At 38.3% G+C, this 12,210-nt stretch overlaps 1 long non-coding RNA gene and 1 other non-coding gene across 2 annotated transcripts in view; both read left to right on the top strand.

The window, feature by feature from the left end:
* Positions 1-12,210, top strand: part of LOC132344363 (uncharacterized) — a 150,086-nt gene that overhangs the window by 86,064 nt on the left and 51,812 nt on the right. The window lies entirely within an intron of this gene.
* TRNAR-ACG (transfer RNA arginine (anticodon ACG)) lies at positions 11,769-11,840 on the top strand. The gene has a single exon. It is a non-coding gene; the product is annotated as a tRNA-Arg (tRNA).

The raw sequence follows: 12,210 nt of genomic DNA, 5'->3' as shown, positions 1-12,210 counted from the left end.
TCTCTTTGCATTCAGACATTTTCAGAAGTAGGCAGAGATCTTCCGGGAATTTAGAGTGTCTTTGTAGTCTAGGGTGAACTTTTTTTTTTGTCTCACTGGGTGTTCATTCTTGTGAACAGGGGCTTCCCTTGTGGATCATGGGCTCTACATGAATGGGCTTTAGTGGTTGCCCCCTGCAGTGGAAGCAGAGTCTTAACCACTGGACGACCAGGGAAGTCCCAGAATCAACAGAATTTCTATACACTAATAATAAACTATCTGAGAAGGAAATTGGGAAAACTATCCCATTTATGGGCTTCCCTGGTGGCTCAGATGGTAAAGAATCCTCCTGCAATGCGGGAGACCTGGGTTTGATCCCTCTGTTGGGAAGATCCCCTGGAGGAGGGCATAGTAATCCATTGCGATATTCTTGCCTGGAGAATCCCATGGACAGAGGAGCCTGGTGGGCTACAGTCCATGAGGTCACAAAGAGTCGGACATGACTGAGTGACTAAGCACAGTGCATCCCATTTATAATACAATAAAAAAGAATAATATTCTAATAATATTTTTAAAGTAGTAAAAATTTATGGCTTCTGGATTGAGTTATATTTAGGCTTTCCTCATTTAAGCTTATAAATGTAGTATTGAATGTTTTGTTCTAGTTTTTTGTGCTTTATTTTACATTTTAATATTTTATCCACTTGGAGATTATCCTGATGTATATATCAAGTATGGTTCCAACTTTTTTCCAAAGGACTATATAATTCTTTTAAAATAAATTATTGAATAATATTCTTTTCCCTCCATGCATTTTAGCTTATTTCTAGACTTTATATTCTATTTCAATGATCTGCTTATTTATACACCTGTGTTATATCTTTAGTTATTGTGGCTTTCTAATGATTTCAAATATATGATAGGGCTGTCTTTTACTCACTTTTTGGAGTTATTTTTTTTAAATTCTCCCCTGGGGAGTCTTGTTTAATTTTATATGACTTCTAGAAACTGCTTGTCTAATTTTTCCTGCCCCCCAAATGCTAATTTTATTCAGATGTGCTAAATCTATAAATGAACATAGGAAAAGTTAAATGATGTTAAGTATGCATATCTAAAAAATCTTATATATGCAAGGTTTTGGAATTTTACCTTTTTTTGCATTCCCTCTAAAATGGTCTGTTCTTTAGCAATCTGGACCATTTTTAAGTCATTTATTTTTAGGGGCATGGATAGGAAAGCTTTGAAAACTTTTCCTAATTCTTCAGTGAAAACCAATGTTTTTTTTTTTTTATGCCTTTTAATGTCAGTTTTGATAAATTATACTTTTATAGAAAATTACTTCATCCTTGCCTTCATATTTATGTATATAGTGGTTTCATAATTTACAATAATTAAAACTTTTAGTAATTATTTCCAGAACATACTCCTATAGTTTACTGGTTTAACACAATAAAAAATGTGTCCTATATGCTTGTTAAGGACCAAGATTTTTTCCATGATGTGGCTTTACAATTTACTAGGGCCTTTGAGTCCTCCAGAAGGTCATCTACTGCCTATTGACAATTATAGGAAGAAAGAGGGAAGACACATGGGAAGATTCTGTCCATCAGGACTAGGTGTGGTGTACATCAATTATACCCAAATTGCATTGTTCAGAACACAATCACATGCTCATATCTCATTGCAAGTAAGTCTTGGAAGTGTGGTCTAGCATTTTGTCCATAAAGGAAAGGAAACAGATTTTTGTGAACATTTTGCCATTTCTGCTATACCAGTTTCTCTAAAAATGGAGTGTCAAGTGTTTTAGTTTGAATTCAAGCTCCAGTTTTTCTCCCTCTAGCTGAGTGACCCTATACATGAGTTGTGTAATAGAGTATAAAAATGGAACCTACTGCAAAGTGTTGTGAAGAATCTGTGAAAGAATTAGTGTGAAGTTCTTAATCTTGGAGTTAGCAGTATTATTAGCGTTAGTAATAATAATATCATCATGTTGGCAAGTAGAGGACAGGTTGGTCTTTGAACAGTAAGAGGCATGAAAGTACAACAAACTAGTGAATAAAACAAAGCAAGAGCAGACTCACAGATATAGAGAACAAGCTAGTGGTTACCAGTGGGGAGAGGAAAGGCGGGAGGAGCAAGATAGGGAGAGGGAGGAAAAAGGTTATTATGGGATTATATGAAATCATGTGTGTGAAATTTATGACAATTGTAAAGCAGTGTAGAATTTAAAGAATCTTTCATTCAATAAGAAATTAAAATTTAAAAGTCAATGTGAAAATTTAAAAAAAAAGTTAGTGCTATTTAGAGGTAGATACTGTTAAGATCCGTTTGGGTTGTGGTAGATAACTGCTCATTCAGAATTAACAATTACAGGGGGCAGTAGTTTTCTGTAAACCTTTAGAGCATTTACCAGTATAGTAGGCTTTCTTTTAGCCTTCAAGGAGCTGTGATACTCCCATGTAATCTGGTTCAAGTCTTACTTTTGAGCTGTAAGTTCTGGAAAATCTCTAGAATTGCTGCTGTTTGATGATAGGCCATGTTTCTTCCTATGCCACTCCATAGGAGCCCTCTAGATAAGAACATTCTCAAGTTACCATTTCTTTTACATGAACATTATGGAATAAGACACATGCTGCTGCTGCTGCTGCTAAGTCGCTTCAGTCCTGTCCGACTCTGTGCGACCCCATAGACGGCAGCCCACCAGGCTCCCCTGTCCCTGGGATTCTCCAGGCAAGAACAGTGGAGTGGGTTGCCATTTCCTTCTCCAATGCATGAAAGATTAATGTGAAAGTGAAGTCGCTCAGTCGAGTCTGACTCTTAGCGACCCCATGGGCTGCAGCCTACCAGGCTCCTCCATCCATGGGATTTTCCAGGCAAGAGTACTGGAGTGGGGTGCCATTGCCTTCTCCAAAGACACATGCTACTCACTATCATATCATATCCCTTCCATCCTTTAAGCTCTGACTACAGTGACATCTCCAGTATATTGTCTTGATTAGTTACATAGTTATTCTTCCCCTCACCCACTAAAGGCTGTACTTTTTCCCAGAAAATATAATTCACTTGTCTTTCTAATTATACATTTTCTGGTTCTTGAAGAGGGACCTTATTTTTATATTTATGTGCTTAGGCAAAAATTGGATTTTCTGGTTCTCAGGAATGGATAAAGGAGCTTTTCTGTCTGGTTTTTTTTTTTTTTTTTTTCATGTGCCAGTGTTCTCATTCATGTCCAATTCTTTGTGACCCATGCAGTGTAGCCTACCAGGGTACTCTGTCCATGGGATTTTCCAGACAACAATACTGAAGTGGGTTGCCATTTCCTTTTCCAGAGCATCTTCCTGACTGAGGGATTGAACCACATCTCCTGTGGCTCCTGTATTGGCAGGCAGATTCTTTACCAGGCAGGCAGAGCCACCAGGGAAGCCATTGTTTTCTTCATGTCCCCTCTGAAGTTCCTAAAATTGATTTTTCACATAATGGTCACTTGAGGCAACTTGAGTAATTAACCAGCCATTTCATTATATCCCCTAGAGTACTACCAGGTCCCTCAAGGAAAGATGCTAAATCAGTCCTTGTGCTTCCTATTTCTTCTCTAGAGGGGGGAGAGCTGATAAGAGTCAAGAATTTGCAGGAAAGTTTCTCAAATTTATTAGCAAGGCTGCTATAAAGCGATGCTGATTTTGGTCATGTGCCTTATCAACATTCTGGAAGATGGACAAGAGATTTCTTTGGCACCAGAGGACCTTGCAAATGAGCAACACTGTGTGTAAGTGTGAGGTCACTGTCTGGGTCAGAAACCACAAGGGGTCAGAGGAAATATTGAGAATTGGCTCTCATAACACTTAAACAAGCTCTGTTCTACTTGAGTAGTTCTAAGAAATAGAGCAATAGGACTTGACAATTGTGTTAGTGGAAAGGGTTTGATGGTCTCACAGGGTAGTCAGAGGTTGAGGTTAAAGCTGCTAGAGGAATAGCATTTAACATACTATTAATTGGGTAGTAGGGAAGGAGGTAACTGGTTAGTCCAGAGAGACATGGTGGTTTTGTTTTTTGTCCAAACCACATGGCTTGTGGGATCTTAGTTCCCTGAGCAGTGATTGAACCTGCACCCTTGGCAGTGAAAGTCCAGAGTTCTAACTACTGGACAGCCAGGGAATTCCCAAGACACGGTGCTTTTAACACAAGAGAATTTTGTCTGCACCAAGTTGTGTGGTAAAAAGCAGTGTGTTTCTCTTCTGGGTTATGCAATATTTCTCACCCAATAGATTGGAAAGTAGCCATCTTGGATCTCTTAAGGCAAGCAGAGCAGTGGCAAATTTCTTAGAGAAGTGTCATTGTGTCCTTTATAAACTAAGTTGCCATTTCATGCCGTTGTAACTGCAGTTCAGCAGACATTTACTGAGTGGACCTTGTACTCCACTCTGTGAAGTGACAGGGATCCAGCAGTTTGAAGAAAAGGAGATGTGACATCTGCTACCCAAAAAGCAGACATGCAAATGACTGACCACACATATAACACTATGAGTTGTGGCTCCTGTAGGGGAAAGGTGCTGTGGCAGTGACAGGTCATGTCTCCCCCTGTTGTCATCAATAAACCTTCTAGTTAATAAAATAATAATTTTTTGTCTCTAAAAGTAAGACAGGGTAAAATTTTAGAAATATATAAAATGAAACAAAGGAAATCATTCATAATCCTAAATCAGGGATAATCACTGTTAATATTTCTGTGAATCTCCTTTATTATTATTTGCATTGTATAGACTTATGTAACCATATAAAGTTGATGCACTATATATAAAATTCCAATCCTGCCTTTTCTTAGTAAGTTAAAATCATTTCTCTATGTCATTAAAGCACTATAAATTTCATACTAAATGCTGAATGGTATGATATTGTGGATATATCATATTTTACTCAACTATTCTCTGACATTCAAAGGGTATATATTTTTCAAATGGTTGTGACAGATAAACAACTGAGTTTGGCTGTATCATTATTGTGCTTTAAATTACCTAATTGACCATAAGAAAAATTGAGAGGGAGAAAGGGAGGGATGCGGGAGAGAGCAGAGGGGAGAGAGGGCAAAGAGTGGAAGAGATAAAGTGTGTGTGTGAGAGAAAGAGAGAGAGAAAGAGAGATACAGAGAGGTGGGGGGGGGGAGGGAGAGCTGGGCCCAGTGAAAGACATGACAGTGAAACCATGTAGATGTGGTTTAACTTGCTTCTGTGATATACCGCCTGGGATACTTGCCCTCACGATCTTCTTCGATGACCACCTGTCAATCAGAGACCTTGCATTACTGTATCATGACCTCAACATCAGAACCTCATGGATATTGGTGGCCGACATTAGGGGCATAGTATTTCTCCTTGTAAGTGGTTCTGAGACTTCATAGTGTTTGGCAGTTTGCCTTTGGTGGGATCTTAAAGACCACTGAGTCAAAGTTAGTCATCAAAAATGTCTGGGAACTATAATGTGTAGCTAAGAGGGCAGGGGAAGCTAAAGAAAGATCTTTCCCTTTCCTTGACTGGGAAATGAGATTACTATGGAATTTGAGGTCATATAGGCCATGGGACTGCCTTCACTTCTGACACCAAATGCGACTTTGAGGGGTTCCTCAAACCACCCCAAGGTTCAGTGATTTGCTAGGACTCACAGAACTCAGTAAAAGCTGTTAAATTCATGGTTAAGACATAGGAAAAGAATTTAGATGAAAATCATTTGAGGGAAGAGATGTATGGGGCAGAGTCCAAGAGAGTTGGAAAAGCCTAGCTTCCAATAGTCCTTCCTTGTGGAGTTCTCTCTTACCAGCATCAGTGTGTGATAGTACACACAGCATTTTCAACCCAGGAGGCTGCCCTGACCCTGGGTACCCAGTGATTTTCTTAGTGCTTTCTGGTTGACTGCCTACAGGACTGATCCTTTGTTTCCAGGCACTCCAGAGGAGAACTTACATGGCATGGCTCATCTTTAGTCTCTAGTCCCTCTTGAGGTAAAGTGGACACTGCATGGCCCAAAGTCCCTATGGTAAATCATATTGTTAGACTGTCCCATGACCAAGGGCCCCAGGTAAACAGAGACACTTTTATCAGGCATGATATTCCAAAGGCTTAGAGATTACCTTCCAGAAGCCAAAGGCAAAGTCCAAACCTCTTTCTGGTCAAGATTATGTTCTTTAGTACAAAGGTACTCTGTGTAGTAGGGACATCCCCTTTGTGATAGTCTATGAGCATGTGGTGTGCTGGGATGGAAACCACTCAGGAAACTAATACTTTTGGGTTGACCAGAAAGTTTGTGCAGGATTTTCCATGACATGAAAAACTGGAACGGATTTTTTGGCCAACCCAATAGTTTTACCTTGTAGAAGAAAGATAGTGCCTTAAGCACATAGAACACCGTTCACTAGTTTGGCATCCTGACACTTGGTTTGGCTTACTCTTTTTTCTCCAGGTTTAAGCACAAGTGGAATAGGTGGTTCTTATGTGGTGTGACATGAAAAATTAAAAAAAAAAAATCCCCTAAAAGCACCTTCATACTCCTGAGCTACAAAACATCAAGAACCAAAGGAACTTTTAAAGATCATCTAGTTCAGATATCGGAAAAGTATGATTTGGGCCAAAATCTGGCTGTTTGCCTGTGTTTATAAATAAAGTTGAATTGGAACAACCATGCCTATTCATTTATATGTTGCCTATGGTTGCTTTCATACTACAGCGGCAGAATTGAGTAGTTGTGAAAGAGGCCATATGGCTGCAAAACTATTTAACTATCTGGATCTTTACAGAAAAAAAAAGTATGTTGACCTCTGGACTAGTTCAACCATATCATTATACAAATGAAGAAACTGGAGTTCAAATTGGAGAAATATTATTAAATTAGATGAATAACTATTGAGACCCCACTCTGTGTCAGGTATTATTGAAGATACTTGAGATATATATTAGTGAACCAAACAGGTGAAAAATGTTATCAAATTATACTAATCATTTAATAACATTATTTTAGTGTTGTCAATTGATAATGCTATGGAAAAGTCTAACAAAAGAACAGCTGGTTAAAGGGGAATCAGGAGCATGGGGTTGGAAGAGTTGTAAATAGGGTTATGAGAGTAGATTTTCACTGAGAAATTGAGATTTTAGAAAAGTCTTGAAGAAGGTGGAGGTGGGTAAACCTTGAGAACATCCAGGAGAAAATCTTTCCAGGCAGAGGGAACTATTCATCCAAAGCCCTGAATCAGATATGTTTCAGCAGTAGTAATAAGGCCACCTTGTCTGGAGAGAACTTAATGATGGGGAGGATAGGAGGAGATGAAGGAAGAGAGGTCATAGGAGTACCAGATGCCTTAGGGTTTATAGTGCCTCTGGGAGGCCTATGAGTGAAATGAGAAACCAGTGCATATTTTGAGCAGAGAAGTGATGTGATTTGACTTGGATTTAAATTTTAGCTTTACTGTTGAAGATAGACTCTGAGAGGGGTGAGGGTGAAAGGAAAGGATCATTGTATTGGTTTATTTAATTTTTCATCTTGACTGGGCTAAGGGATGCCTAGATGGTTGGTAAAATATTTCTAGGTGTATTTATGCAGATGTCTCTGGAAGAGATTAGCATTTGAATTGGCAGACTAAATAAAGAAAATCACCATCATCAATGCAGGTGGAGATCATCCAATCCATTGAGGGCCAGAATAGAACAAAAATGTAGAGGAAGGGCAAATTCACTCTCTGAGCTAAGACATCCATCTTCTCCTGCCCTCAGCATTAAGCCTCCTGATTCTCAGGTCTTCAAACTTGGTGGGTCCCTTTCCTGGTGGCTCAGACAGTGAAGAATCTGCCTGCAATGTGGGAGACCCTGGTTCAGTCCCTGGGTTGGGAAGATCCCCTGGAGAAGGAAACGGCTACCCATTCCAATATTCTTGCCTGGAGAATTTCATGGACAAAGGAGGCTTTTGGGCTATCATTCATGGGGTCACAAAGAGTTGGACATGACTGAGCAACTAACACTTTCACTTTTTCTTTTCTTGGGGGTCTTCAGGCGCGGACTTGAACTCCTCCATTAGCTTTCTCGGGTCTCCAGCTTACAGAGTGCAAACAGTGTGACTTCCGTAACTCCGTGAGCTAATCGTCATAATACATCTTTTTCTATGTATCATATGCATTTCTTTTTGGTTCTGTTTCTCTGAAGAAGTCTAATTCAACCAGTTAGGAAGCTGTGATAGTAATCTAGCCTAGAGATGACATTGGCTTGGGCCATCTTGATAGCAGTGGAAAAGATGAGAAGTGATCAAATTCTGGATTTGTTTTGAAGGTCAAATCAAACAAGATTTGCTGGGGGTTTGAACATGGGGTATAAGAAAAAAAAAGAGATGAGTCAGGCTTTTGGTCTGAACAATGGGAAGGATAGAGTTGTCAAAGTCATACAGGAAGTTGGTGAAAGAGCCATCCTCCAACTCCCAATCCTATGTTCTTTCCTGTAATTTGATCATGTCTTCCTGGGGATGCTGATATGTCTCTTTCAGACAATGGAAGCTGGCTCAAAGCACATGCAGCAGCAGCAGTGTGCAAATAATAAATGACACATCTCCGAGCTTTTACAGAGAGTATCACTGTTTCCAGGTTTATTTCCAGGTTTATCTCTCTGAATGCAGGGAAGGGAAAAATCTCCTTAATATTTAGCACAAGCTCATTAAAAAGTTTCCCTTTGACCAGCTTTGATAAGGAGAAGAAAACAAACATAATGGCCCTGCTTGAATCTCATAAGATAATAAATATTCCAAGTGAGCATAATTGTTTTTAACCTTTATGCCAGGTACAATAAATGTCAAATGGAAAGATAACCTAGCACTCTCCTGAAATGGCTTAAATAATAGGCCCCAGTTTGTTTTAATGGGAACTCACCCAGTAGACACACTCATATAACAAATGAGAAATCCCTAATGAGAGTTGCATTATTTCTATTGGCTTTTATGCCATCCTTAATTGATTGCCATCATGCACGGCTAATTAAGAGCATGATAATCTGACGGAGGTACTTTCAGCCAGTGCAGTGGTGCCTGCTTTAAAACAATGACTTCTGGAAGCCCACGTCAAGGTGGCTGGCAGGTTAGGCTGTAGCTGGGGAAGCCACATTAGAAAGCAGTGTCCTACACTGACCACTCTAACCTGACAATTGTAAGGTTGATTGTCTCTGTTGTGGATGGGAGCCCTGAGATCTTTCCTTAGTAATGCCAGAAGCCCCCACCCCAGGGCATAGCCTTCCTAGCCTCAGTAATAATGGGTAACTTCTTATTTTTAAGGCTCATTACTTTATTTCCCTTCCCCTCCTCATATCAGAGATTTTAACGCTGAATGTCTTTCATAGGCCTGTTCTCAGAATGTCACGGGGTTGCACTGAAAAGATGACTGGATTTGTATTCTATTTGCAGCTCTGCTTCAAACTGGCTCTATGAGTCAGTCTAATAAGTCACTTCTCCTCTGATATATTCCATTTTTCGTACTCAAAGTGAAGCATTGAAGGAGGTAAATTTCAAGATTGCGTTTAGTTCTGCATTTTAATTATTTTGTGGCCCTAGCTTTGTCAAAATCCAGTGATGTGGTGGGGAACTATTTATTAAAGTCAGTTTCCATAGGCTCTTCTGTAATTTTGGAATAAGGAAACTTACCTGACCTGTCTCAAATACCTTCTTATGTGAAAAATGGAACAAATGAGAAAATAACTTCAAATACCCAAATGTAGATGTAGAGTCAGTATCATTATTATGTAATTCAGTTCATTTAGTCCTTTGTCAGCAAATACAGGACTCATTCATTCCTGTGTATGGTGTTTGTGAAGAGAGCTCCCAGGAGTTTATCAGGGAATTAAACATTTGTGTCTCTGATATCGCACATGTCTGAAAGAGGCATGAAATTACTTCCTGGGGAAACAAGTTGCATCATGGATTTACAAATTCAAACCATAAAATATCATTTCATAGCAATCAAGTGGGAAAATATTAAAATCTGTCAATACCAAGTATTGGTGAAGATATGGTGTAATGGAGCTCTCATCTACTGTTGTTATATGGACTGATACAACTTCTTTATCTAGTAAATATAAACATGTGCATGTATGTGAATGTGCACTGAAGCATTGTTTGTAAGTAAAAAAACTGGGAATAATCATATATATATAATATATGTATAAATATATATTATGTATAAATCATATATATTATATATATGTATAAATATAAGTATATTATATGTATAAATATAATATATGTATGTTGCTGCTACTGCTGCTTCTAAGTCGTGTCAGTCGTGTCTGACTCTGTGTGACCCCATAGATGGCAGCCCACCAGGCTCCCCCGTCCCTGGGATTCTCCAGGCAAGAACACTGGAGTGGGTTGCCATTTCCTTCTCCAATGTGTGAAAGTGAAAAGTGAAAGTGAAGTTGCTCAGTCATGTCCGACTCCCAGCAACCCCATGGACTGCAGCCTACCAGGCTCCTCCGTCCATGGGATTTTCCAGGCAAGAGTACTGGAGTGGGTTGCCAGTGCCTTCTCCAATAATATATGTACATATGTATATTATATGTATAAATATGTATAAATATATATTATATATAAATATATGTACAAATATATATAATATGTATAAATACATTATATGTATATTACATGTATAAATATATTCAATATATTATATTAACATATGTATAAATAATCATATATGTATAAAGAAATATATTTATATTATATATATAAATAAGAGAGTGAAAGAAAATAAGTAAGCTACAGGTATACATATCAACATAGATAAATCTAAAAATCATGGCATTTACCAAAAATACTACGCTGTATATATATACAGATAGTATAATTTTAGTTTTATGATGTTTTTTAGAAAATAGCCAAAATTAGCTAATGCATTTTTGTGGATACAGGTATAGGTGATAAAACTACTTTTATCCAGTGAGAAAATGATTAACAAAATATTCAAGATAGTAATTATCTTTGATGAAAGGATGGGGAGGAAACTTAGAAGGAATATAAAGGGGACTTGAAATAATGGCAACATACTCATTATTTTTGGAAATTTAAGAAGCTATTATAAAAGCAATAATACTAAACATTCAAGTACCACAGAAGAATTTAAGATTAGGAGTACAATTTTCCCTTTTCCTCTGCCCTAGAATTCCATTTAAGAGAGAAAAAGAGCACCATTAATAATCTGGAGTACATCATTCTAGAACAGTGATTCTCAGTTTGATCCTTGGACCAGCACTGTGAGTGTCACTTGGGAACTTGTTAGAATTGTGAGTTATCAGGCCTCATCCCAGCCTTACTAATTCAGAAACTCTGGAGGCAAGGCCGTCCTATTTGTGTTTAACAAGCCCTCTGGATGGTTATCAACCATGGTTGAATAACAATAGAATCACTAGAGAAACTTTGAAAAAAATACCAGAACCCAGGTCATATCCCATGAGATTGTTTTAAAAACTCCTCTGTTAATTATAATGTGTAGACAGGGTTGAGAATCATTTGTCTAGATTTTCTGTACTACGTATACATGCTACTATGTACATAATAGTATATAAAATACATTATTATTGAAAAGTACAAGACAGCGGTGTTTATATGTATATATACATATGTATTTCTTATATGTGTGTGTGTGTATATATATATTTTTGAATGAGAGTCTTATACAAGTGCCAGAGGTGGAAGGTTCTTTCATCTATTCATTTTATATATATATATATATATATATATATATATATATATATATATATATATGGAAGTACCAGCTGGCTTCCCTGGTGGCTCAGATGGTAAAGCGTCTGCCTACGAAGCAGGAGACCCGGGTTTGATCCCTGGGTTGGGAAGATCCCCTGGAGAAGGAAATGGCAACCCACTCCAGTACTCTTGCCTAGAAAATCCCATGGACGAAGGAGCCTGGTAGGCTAGAGTCCATGGGGTCGCAAAGAGTCAGACATGACTGAGCGACTTCACTTCATATATATATATATATATATATGAATGAGAAAGAGTCTCCAGCATCTTTCAGTTTCCACTAATAATGTGTCAGTGAATATAAATCTATTTCATTTTAGAACAGTTTCTGTTAACCAGGGATGATTTTGTTCCCCAGGGAACATTGGACAATACCTGGAGCCTTTATTGCTTGTGATAACAGGGATGAGGGTGCTATTAGCTTGCAGTGGGTAGGGGCTGGTAAATACTGCTAAATATGTT

Source organism: Bos taurus, chromosome X (genome assembly GCF_002263795.3).
Source record: "Bos taurus isolate L1 Dominette 01449 registration number 42190680 breed Hereford chromosome X, ARS-UCD2.0, whole genome shotgun sequence".
NCBI lineage: Eukaryota > Metazoa > Chordata > Mammalia > Artiodactyla > Bovidae > Bos > Bos taurus.
This window is presented reverse-complemented; position numbering and strand designations above follow the sequence as displayed.